Genomic DNA, 12,131 nt, shown 5'->3' on the forward strand with positions numbered 1-12,131 from the left:
ATTTCATTCTGAATGAATTAATGAAGCAGCTCTAAGGGCGTGAGTGGATGTTGTGCTTCTCTATCTCCACTCCGATCATGGACAGACTGGCCGAACGTGCTGTAATTCTGCCTCAGAATTTCACGTAATTTCCATTGCCCAGAATGAGCGCTTAACCTCTGGTGTGGCATTTGCGACCTGACTTTCGAGTGTGACTGAGAAGCCTTGGCGAAACGAACATGCGACTGATTTTCATGAGAAGCTAGATCATTTCGACGACTCGACTGACTTGGCCTTCAACAGCATGAGTAGAGCGTCGTCGGTACAATGTGGGCTCCTTTTTTATGCTGGAAGGCGGAATGCCGGAAGCATAGGCCACGAATCCCTATAGATACAAGGTGTTTCATTGAACACTTTAGATAAATGTTTAAACTTATCTGTGGCAGAGAGCACAATTCTAGTCCGTGGGCTGGTCTACTCGAAGGGGCGGGCACTGCTTGAACAAGAAATTGAAATGCATAATCGACTAATTAATGAAAATTCACTAATTATGTTTTTAACTCATTTTCTTACGGCACATATTTCAATTTACAAATTTTAACGAGTAAGACTGCAAGGCACGTCCACTTGTAAATAAGTCTGTGTATGACAACATTTACGAGATATGCGCCGTCAAACTCGCAGTAAATATGCACTGTCGTACCAATTACTTTCTTAACAAAATGTAATTTTAAGCATTGAAGCACAGAAGTAACTGGAACGCCAATGCATTTCTCCGCAAAGTTCTGCAATAAGTATCTCTAATCTAGTACGTTCCGGACAATTCGTTCCAAGTGGATATTCTTTGCGAACTCCTCGACCAGAATTTGTAAATTTCAATATGTGCCATGAGGTATCTATTTATTTATTTATTTATTTACTTACTTATTTATTTATACTGCAGCCTCCATGAGGCTATTGCAGGAGTGCGATGAACAACAAACGTACAAAAATTTATAAACAAGCTTGCGTGAATTGTTTCAGTGGTAGTGAACGGATGTTGCCCTGTAATGAATTCCAGAATTCAATAGTTGATGAAAAAAAACTGTTTTTAAAGGAATCAGTGCGAGCAAAAAAGGTTAAGATATTTAGCGCATGTTGACTCCTGGTACATAAGGGTACAGTAAAAGTAAAGTAGCTATCTAGAGAGGAGAGGCGAGGAGAATTGATTACCGTGTAAAGGAATTTTAGACATTCAAGTTTGCGACGCTCAGCAAGAGGAGTGAGACCAAGTAGGGGAAGAGAGTTAGGCGGCAAAAATTCCTTGTCATATCTACGACAGACAAAACGCACTGCCTTTTTTGCGCTGATTCTAGTTTTTTGACGTCACAGTGCTTGTGTGGATTCCATACGATGCAGCCATATTCGCGGATGGGGCGAATGAGGGTTTTATATGTAAGAAGCTTAGTTTTTTGAGGAGCAAGGCACAGCGTACGATGTAAGTAACCTATTCTTTTAGGGCCTTGCTACAGGTGAAATCAATGTCTTCGGACCATGACAAATAGTGTGCAAGCAGGACACTTAAATATTCGAATTCGAGGACCCTATTTAAAGTAATATTGTAAAAGGCATAGGCAAAGAAAGAAGGGCATGAGCTCCATGCAAAGGACATGAAGACAGTTTTGGAAAAGTTGATATTCATTTGCCATATGCTTTCGACCAATTACAGAAGTCAGTAAAATAATTGTTAAGGACAATATGATTAGTAGCAGATTTAATCGTATGATATAAAGCGCAATTATCTGCAAAAAGGCGTACTTTACCTGAAGTATGTAGGGAAAGATCAATAATATAAAGCAGATATAAAAGGGGGCCCAGTACTGAACCTTGGAGAACCTCTGATGAAAAAAGCATCAAAGGTGATTTCATAGAGTTGAAACATACATATTGCGAACGCTGGGAAAGAAAGACCAATATCCAGCCAATGAAAGATGCATTTCTTAGCACAGCGAACAGCTTGTGCATAAGTTTTGGGTGTGAGACAGTGTCGAAGGCCTTTGCAAAGTCTACAAAAAATAGCATCAATCTGTCACCTATGTCTAAAGTGCTGCTGATGTCATGAACGAATTCTGTCAGCTGTGTTATAGTGCTAAGGCCACGTCTAAAACCATGCTGGAAAGTGCATAAAATTTTGTTAGTCACAAGAAATTTCACAATATGGTTAAAGATAATGTGTTCGAGTAATTTACATGAGCGTTCTGCTAAGGAGATTGGCATATAGTTAGATAGCAATTCATCGTTACCCGACCTAAATAAGGGCAGAATTGAAGCAAGTTTCCACGAGGGAGGCAGGGTGGTGGTTGAGAGAGATTTTTTAAAGATAATTACTAGATATCTGCTGCGCCAAAGAGACTATAGAACGCAAAAGAACAGTCGGGATACTGTCGGGACCACACGACTTGTTGGTGTCTAAGTTTAGGAATAAGTTGAGTAAACTCTCAGGAGACAGTGATTTATTGTCGATGGGAAGGTAAGGTTCGGAATCAAAAACAGGGCTTACAAAGTTATCAGTCGTAAAGACAGAGTGGAAGTAGGTGTTAAGAAAAGAAGCTATTGTCTGCGAATGAGAAACTGCAACATTGGTAATTATTAAGGTGTCCGAGGATAACCCAGGTGGTAGGATGGCTTTCCAAACTTAACGGGGATTATCCGTCTATAATTTCGGCAAGGTTACCTTGCAATAAAATTATTTTGAAGCCACCATTTTGGAACAGAGTTCTACTTTAGCGCTATGGAATTTCACGAGTTTTGTTGAGTCACCAGAGCGTTTCGATCGACGTAATCTGGCCACATGACCTGATAAATGCAAGAGGTCCCTAGTCGTCCAAGGAATTTCTGTGTTTGTTTTCTTTGTTTTGAAAGGAATAAAAAGGTTGATACACTTACTGACAAGATTTCCGAAGAAACTTGTGAAGGTATTAGTATCCCTAGGGGTACTTATTACTTCAAACGAATGAAAATAATCGCATAAGGCGTCTGTTATTGTCAAATCATCAGGGTGGTTAAAGCCAGAAAATGTGCGGCAGATATAGCGGGATTTAGGGACAAATCCTGGAACTGCAGTGAACACAGTATTGTGGTCAGATGTTCCATCGATAACATCGCATTCGTAACCGGCATTAAAAAACAGATGTAGTAAGAACACAAGATCAAGGACTGAAGTTTCCCGCGTGAAATCCTGAACGATCTGGTGCAGTCCACAGGACATTGAAATGTGGACCAACTCCCGCCCGATAGCTACTTCGTGTCCGCTTACGTTCATAGAAGACCAATCAACACCAGGCGCATTAAAATCACCCATGTAGACAACGTTGGATGAAGAAGTTTTATAACTATGCAAAGATTCACTTATATTGTGTAAATACTCAATAATAGATCCAACGCACCGTAAACGACCCCTATAATCAAAGATATACGTTCAAGTTGGACATTACACCACGGGGACTCAATATCAGGTGGGGCAGGGAGTGTATAATTAGTTAAAAATTCAACTAATGGATTTTTCTTAATAATTAAATTATGCATTGCAATGTTTTGTGCAACTGGTGCGCCGTGCTCGCTACACTAATTTTTGATGAGCGCTGTCATCAAAAGATGCTTGAGAGTACGAGACATGCTAACCTCGCCCTTTTTATCCGCGGCGCAAGCTAGCGGCGGCGCGCACCAACGGCTCTCCGGCTGTTTGTAGTAGCCTTAAGTTTTTTGGCCAACATTGTACCTGTACTCACTGAAAATCTTAGACCCCAGTGGCGCCTTATTTCCCTCCAGTGCATTTCTTTACATAGTTTCTCTTCGATAATAAGCAGTCTTTCGAGAAAGGCACCATGGGTACCCGAGCAATTGGCACTTAGGTTCAGTAATGCGCAAACATCAGCACTGTGCTGCTCAGAACATTTTGTGCATACCATTAAAGAATCTTTGCATACAGGACTCCCGCATGGCCATTTTTCAGAAATTTCTGGCATTGAAGGGTTCTTGTAATGAAAAGTCACACTGAGTGAAGAAGAAATCCAACCGTCACGTGTGATGGAGTGTAATCTTCCTTTGATGTGAGTTTCACGAAATGTGGTTGGCCTGGGCGCCGGAACGGTAGCATGATTACATCGTTGATGTTTTCAGCATAGTAGGAAAGTCCTTGTCGAGGATATACGCATCAACGTTACAAATCATGCCTGATGAAGTGCCGCTGTCCTGCGGTTATATTTCTCTTGGCATTGGTTGTGCCCAGTAGGGCAAGTATACTCAAGGGATCCAGTGCAACTGTACTAGTTGACTGCGAGTACATTCTGTCGAATGTTAGCTTTTGCATCTGTAATCTCATCCGGAATAACGGCCCTTAGGTGATGATAGATATGATTTGCCTGTTTAGGTGATCGAGGCACTCTATGAGCATCTCGACACGTAAGGGAGAGTAGGGGCTGGAGTGCTTCTATATGCCATCACCGTAATTCATCTTGATGATGAAGAATGCCGTGACGACTCTTCTCTCACTTCTTTGTAATAACTGCGGCAGTGTAGTTGCCGTTGCTGTGAAGCGGAGTACAGTGGCGTGTATTCGCTGCTCGTGTCGTTTATCTTCGGATTCCTGATTAATAAGGATATAGCTGGTAACATAGAGGAATTCTATAGCATTAACGAGAGGGTGGCAGGTCTTGTTGTTCCACTTAATAAGAGGTACAAATTGAAGGTCGTACAGGTCTACGCCCCAACATCCAGTCATGATGACCAGGAAGTCGAAAGATTCTATGAAGACGTGGAATTGGCGATGGTTAAAGTCAAAATAAATACACTATACTGATGGGCGACTTCAATGCCAAGGTAGGCAAGAAGCAGGCTGGAGACAAGTCAGCGGGGGAATATGGCATAGGCTCTAGGAATAGCAGGGCAGAGTTATTAGTAGAGTTTGCAGAACAGAATAATATGCGGATAATGAATACTGTCTTCCGCAAGCGGGATAGCCGAAAGTGGAAGTGGAGGAGCCCGAATGGCGAGACTAGAAATGAAATAGACTTTATACTCTGTGCTAACCCTGGCATCATACAAGATGTGGACGTGCTCAGCAAGGTGCGCTGCAGTGACCATAGGATGGTAAGAACTCGAATTAGCATACACTTGAGGAGGGAACGGAAGAAACTGGTACATAAGAAGCCAATCAATGAGTTAGGGGTAAGAGGAAAACTAGTGGAATTCCGGATCAAGCTACAGAACAAGTATTCAGCTCTAACTCAGGAAGAGGACCTTAGTGTTGAAACAATGAACGACAATCTTGTGGGCATCATTAAGGAGTGTGCAATGGATGTCGGTGGTAACTCCATTAGACAGGATACCGGTAAACTATCGCAGGAGACGAAAGATCTGATCAAGAAACGCCAATGTATGAAAGCCTCTAGCCCTACAGCTAGAATATAACTGGCAGAACTTTCGAAGTTAATCAACAAGTGTAAGACAGCTGACATAAGGAAGTATAATATGGATGGAATTGAACGTGCTCTCAGGAACGGACGAAGCCTAAAAGCAGTGAAGAAGAAACTAGGAATAGGCAAGAATCAGATGTATGCGTTAAGAGACAAAGCCGGCAATATCATTACTAATATGGGCGAGATAGTTCAAGTGGCTGAGGAGTTCTATAGAGATTTATACAGTACCAGTGGCACCCACGACGATAATGGAAGAGAGAATAGTTTAGAGGAATTTGAAATCTTACAAGTAACGCCGGAAGAAGTAAAGAAAGCCTTGGGAGCTATGCAAATGGGGAAGGTAGCTGGGGAGGATCAGGTAACAGCAGATTTGTTGAAGGATGGTGGTCAGATTGTTCTAGAGAAACTGGCCACCCTGTATACGCAATGCCTCATGACCTTGAGCGTACCGGAATCTTGGAAGAACGCGAACATAATCCTAATCCATAAGAAAGAGGACGCCAAAAACTTGAAAAAATTATAGACCGATCAGTTTACTGTCCGTTACCTACAAAGTATTTACTAAGGTGATCGCAAATAGAATCAGAAACACCTTATACTTCTGTCAACCAAAGGACCAGGCACGATTCCGTAAAGGCTATTCAACAATAGACCATATTCGCACTATCAATCAGGAGATAGAGAAATGTGCGGAATATAACCAACCCTTATATATATCTTTCATTTATTACGAGAAAGCATTTGATTCAGTCGAAACCTATGCAGTGATGGAGGCATTAAGGGATCAGGGTATAGACGAGCCGTATATAAAAATACTGAAAGATATCTATATTGGCTCCACAGCATATGCTGTGGAGCCAATATAGATATCTTTCAGCTAGCCACCGTAGTCCTCCATAAAGAAGGCAACAAAATCCCAATAAATAAAGCCGTCAGACAAGGAGATACGATCTCAACAATGCTATTCACAGCGTGTTTACACGAGGTATTCAGAGACCCGGATTCGGAAGAATTGGGGATAAGAGTTAATGGAGAATACTTTAATAACTTGCAATTCGCTGATGATATTGCCTTGCTTAGTAACTCAGGGGACCAATTGCAATGCATGCTCACTGACCCGGAGAAGCAAAGCAGAAGGGTGGGTCTAAAAATTAATCTGCAGAAAACCAAAGTAATGTTTAACTGTCTCGGAAGAGAACACCAGTTTACCATACGTAGCGAGGCACTGGAAGTGGTAAGGGAATACTGCTACTTAGGGCAGGTAGAGACCGCGGATCCGGATCATGAGACGGAAATAATGAGAAGAAAAAGAATGGGTTGCGGTGCGTTTGGCAGGCATTCTCCGATCATGAACAGCAGGTTGCCGTTATCCCTCAAGAGAAAAGTATATAACAGCTGTGTCTTGCCTGTACTCACGTACGGGGCAGAAACCTGGAGGCTTACGAAAAGGGTTCTACTTAAATTGAGGACGACACAACGAGCTATGGAAGGAAGAATGATAAGTGTAACATTAAAGGATAAGAAAACAGTAGATTGGGTGAGGGAACAAACGCGAGTTAATGACATCTTAGTTGAAATCAAGAAAAAGAAAGGGGGGTGGGGGCATGGGCAGGACATGTAATGAGGAGTGAAGATAACCGATGGTCATTAAGGGTTACGGGCTGGATTCCAAGGGAAGGGAAGCGTAGCAAGGGGCGGCAGAAAGTTAGCTGGGCAGATGAGATTAAGAACTTTGCAGGGACAACATGGCCAGAATTAGTACAGGACCGGGGTAGTTGGAGAAGTATGGGAGAGGCCTTTGCCCTGCAGTGGGCGTAACCAGGCTGATGATGATGATGATGATTTCGCTTGTCAGGTTGTTGCGCTTCGTCAGAGCACTTCGCGCCAGGCTGTCTTGCTCAGCCACATGCTCAACTGACTTCCACTTAAACCACAGGACGACTTCCGAGTGGCGCAAAAATGCTCGTAAAATGAGACAAGCAGAAGACGGCGTTACACACAGGAGCCATTTTCGGGCGAGTGTAAAACATGCGTCATCTGATGCAGTTGGTATGTCATGACCCATTCGCAAATTTTATACAAATTCTGATGGGTTTTTGCAAGAAAAACAGTACTGTCTGTGTCAGATGCCTGATGACGTGTAGCATGTTGCACGTCTCATTGGCTATTGAAATACTTCGGAAAAACCAATTAGCCGGCTTGCACAATATGATTTGGACACTGTCATGACGAAACATAAACCAATGCTTTCTCACTGATGAATGATATCTATTTTCCCACCCTATGCTAGGTGGTAAATGGGAAGCTCTCACCTGGTAACCTGCTTGCCGGTCATCTATTTCCGCCTTTTTATCGCTGAAAGTCAGCAAGTCATATCGAAAGTCTTGTCCCGGTTGAATGCACCTGAAATGTTTCGTGCTCCTGAAAGTTTTTGTGGGTTGAACAATTGTGCGAACCCCCATGGCGAGGACACTTGAGCCAGCCGTCACGCACAAAGTGACGGTGCAGTGAGAGCGCTTTTATTAGCCGGGAATCACTTATGCAGGCGCCAACGTCAACACCACCAATAGACCTGTCACGTTGAGCAATGTGTTGGCTGTACGACCAGAGAGCGCCGTTGAGTAAGCGGTAGGTCAGGCATCCAGCGCTGATCCGTAAATTACGTTGTCACCATTCCGAAAGAGTACCTTCGCTGACGTCAACCTACGGGGACACTGGACGCAGGGTTTGCACGGTGAAAGCGCTCTCCGTACCAACACGTCCTCCAGAGAATGAATAATACGCCGGATCGTTGCAGCGTCAGCGGCAGACGGTTTTAATTAACGCTTGACGGCACTGCAAAGCGAGCCCTTACTCTCCTCGAGTGAACAGCCACTAAATAAAGCCTGCAGCCCATGAACTGGACGTCTCCGCAAAGTCCTGTTTTGTCTCCCTGTCTCTTCGACTGCCCCCAACACATTTCACATTCTTTGACCATGCATTGCATGACAAGTATTGCGAATAGACGCACACAGGCTAAAATGTCACAGTGAGAAAAGATACTTCCAAAAGTACCTCTGCGACAACGAACAAATTCCGTCTTTGTGAGGCACTATTATTGAAATGTTGGCGGAATGTGTTTCAGTTTATGTAGTTTATACACGCCACCGTTGTCTCCGTTTGATAAGGAGTGAACGCAGAAGAGTTGTTGTGCAGAGATTTGGATACACGTTAAAGAACTGCTAGGCAACGTAATCCGATTCTCTGCATTTCCGCCTCTATAGCCCGTGAAGAAAGCTTGGGAATAATAAAATTAAGAATTAATAATTTTATCTTGTGTCAGCATGCCCGTCAGTGTTGACATAACACATTACCGCATTAATGGAAGTCGTGAATTCAATTTAATAATAAAAAAAATATCACGAGGGCGCTAAATAAGATCACTTTTTTAAGGATTATGTTGAAAATGTGCATGCGTAGACTTTGAACTCCAGAATAAAAATGCAAAAAAATGACAAATATAAAACGATTTGAAGCAAGGAAGCAATGAAGAGAGACTCAACCAGCTGTCGATGCTATGCATGAAAAGCCTTTCTTTCTTTCTTTTATGGAGGAGGGGCGGGGGGTGCGATGGAGGAGATGAGTGGTTCCCAGAAAGCGCGTGCCGTGAGCAGGAATAATGAGCGCTCAAACAAGGCATCCTGAACATGTTTAATAATAAATGTCGCAGGTGCTTCACTGAATTAGCAGTTGTGTGGAGAAGATCAGCAGTTCTAGCTTTTCCTTTGCTTTTCGGGGCCATCAAACGTGACTTCCGATTTGCACGTGGTGCACAAACCAGAATTAATCGCCGAAACATGCAAATACGAAGGGCCCGACGTGACTGTTTGCGGAGTTTTTATTTGTCTGTGAGGTTTCGTCGATGAGCTAGTGAATTTTCATGGAATGAAAGCGTACAACTTTAAGGGTTCGTGCTCTTTAGTGGTTCGCAAACGAAAATAGGCACATCGCGTTGCACAACGACACGAGGAGAGTAAACCCAAAGACGCGATCGAAAGTCAACGCCGTGTTAGTTTCGAATTTTGCTCCAGTCTGCCCCGTAGGGTATGATTTTTAAGAAGAAAGAAACAGATGAATGTGACCGTGTCGCACGGCTCCCTCCTAGTAAATGGCGCCTCCGTATACGTACATTTGAAACCGTTTTTCAACGTAACTTGACTTGGTAAATAATTTCGATCCCAAGGGAAAAGACCCGAATGTATAGATAAATACACGACCGCAACAAGCAAAGATGTAATCAGATAATATAGAGTGAGGTTTTTTCTCCTATATATATTCTCACTCTGAGTAATTTTACATTTTCTGATTAGGTGACACGAGTGGCAAAGGGTCTACAGGCTTTGAACGATAGTGAGGAAATAAAGGGCATGCAATAGGGTTAACCAGTCCTACGTCTGTTTCAATGCCGCTTCATGAGATTTTCCGCCGACCACAAGCTCGAACGAGCGTCATTCAAGGCGCATTAGTCGGTTTCGCTACCTTATGGTGGAGGTAGGGAACAACGGAACCAACGTAGAAAGGACGGGAAGGAAATACACGGCAATGAAATTAAAACGATATGAGCAAAATAAGGGGGAATACTCTGTGATCAGAAAGCATGAAAGAAAGAAAGATGAAATGCTAAAGTTACCGCATATATTGTCACGCGCTAAGGCAAGAGTAAGCAGCAGTATCAGCAGCCAGACGCGAAAATCTCAGACACAAAAAGGACGGTTCTCCAGCTGGCGCGAGATCTTTGACTTCGTCGTCTTCTATCGCCGTTTTTGCTGGGCACGCAACGCTGGCTCAAAACACCAGGTGGCAATATAATGCTGCCTTCGTGAACGGCACCGTGTCGAAGCGATAGGAGGACGCAAACAGTATGGCAACTTCGTTACTGGGGCAGCATCTACTTTGCTTCTAATAATTCTTCAAGAAAAAAAGGGAACTTTTACGCTGGCAGGTCCTTAGAGATTTTAAGTGTTTGAACTTTGAATTTTGGGTAGTGGGGGAAACATATTGCGTAGCGGCAGGGACAGACAGCAGACGTCTATTCAGCTCTCTGGTGCACCGTTGTTATCTTCATCACCAATGATTTTGTTTATCTACTATTCTCACTATGTTATTTATTTATTTATTTATTTATTTGTTTGTTTATTTATTTATTTATTTATTTATTTATTTATTTACATATCCGGTCGGGATAAATGGAGTCGGTGATGTGATCCGCAACTGAATCTCTACGCAGCTTTACGACAAAGCAACACAGCTTATGGACGTTGGAGCAGCTGTTGCGGTGCTGCGCTCGCTGTGAAAACCGCGGAATTCAGTGATCTCGACCGCAAAAGCTAGTTAAGCTTACTGCGTGCGCTTACGTCTAATTTTTACGTGTTGGAAAATTGCAGAGAAGGGCGGCATTTTGCCCCCTTATATATATATATATATATATATATATATATATATATATATATATATATATATATATATATATATATATATATATATATATATTATACAAGTTACATTTTTGAAGAAGAAATGCAATCGTGCTCTCAGTCACGATTACTTTTCGATCACAATTCGCCATCTGAAATGACTGGTTAGACCCGCGTATGCACTAGTTACTATGGCTCTCACCCAGCAGGCCGCGAGCAGTCTGGCACTCTAGAGAGAGTTTGTCCCAATACTTTGATTTCTAAATAGGCAGTCATATTTTTAGCGCCACAAGAGAGAGAGAGAGAGGGAGGAAAATAATAGTGGTGCCCAGCTGGCGGAAGAATCAAAGGAGGCAGGGACAGTATTCTGGGGCTATCATTTCGATAGATAGTCTCGCTTTCGCGAGATTTCATGAGAATTGGCACTGGACGCGTCGAAGTATACGTCCGAGTGCACTCTTAACACTGTGCGAAGGTGGCGAGTATTTGCAGAGCTCCTGGAAACCCAGGGAAGTTCACCATCCCGGCATAACTTCAGCTCGTAAGCTTGATCAGTAGGTATTGCATGACAAAACGAAGCCCCTAAAGCTCCTGTGACTCCTTTATAATAATGTTTTGCGGGACTCTAGTTAAAGAAGTGCCTTGATTTTTTTTACAATAAATACCTTCTGTTTGTGAGCTTGGTCAGTCGGTATTGCATGACAAAACGAAGCCCCTAAAGCTCCCGTGACTCCTTTAGAATAATGCTTTGCGGGACTCTAGTTAAAGAAGCGCCTTGATTTTTTTAGAATAAATAATAAAATGTAATGCGTAAAAATCAACCAATATTTAGAAATTGCTTTTTCAACTGCAAATGCAATTTCTCGACCCTCATCTTTCCTTATAAATCTCTTTTACAGCACTACAGGCTACAGCTTAAGTTCATAATTTTTCAAAAGCAAAAGTTATACGCGCTATCGAGTTGTCGTTGTCAGCCACTCAAAATTATGAAGCACATTCTTCGACGTCAGAAACATGGTACCTTTATTAGGACGTACCGTGCGCGGTACGAAATGGGGCTTCGACACAAGCTATAGATTTTATCTGCCCTTACATTGCAAAAGCGCACGTGCCACTGCAACTTTATCAGCCTTCATTGCTCCATAGAACGCTGAGGCGCGCAGCAGCAAAAATTTAGCTAGCCTCAGGAGTCGCCTCATTAGTACGGAGTGCAATCATCTCCTCGCGTGTTCTTTCTTCCCTT

Source organism: Dermacentor variabilis, chromosome 4 (assembly GCF_050947875.1).
Source record: "Dermacentor variabilis isolate Ectoservices chromosome 4, ASM5094787v1, whole genome shotgun sequence".
Classification (NCBI taxonomy): domain Eukaryota; kingdom Metazoa; phylum Arthropoda; class Arachnida; order Ixodida; family Ixodidae; genus Dermacentor; species Dermacentor variabilis.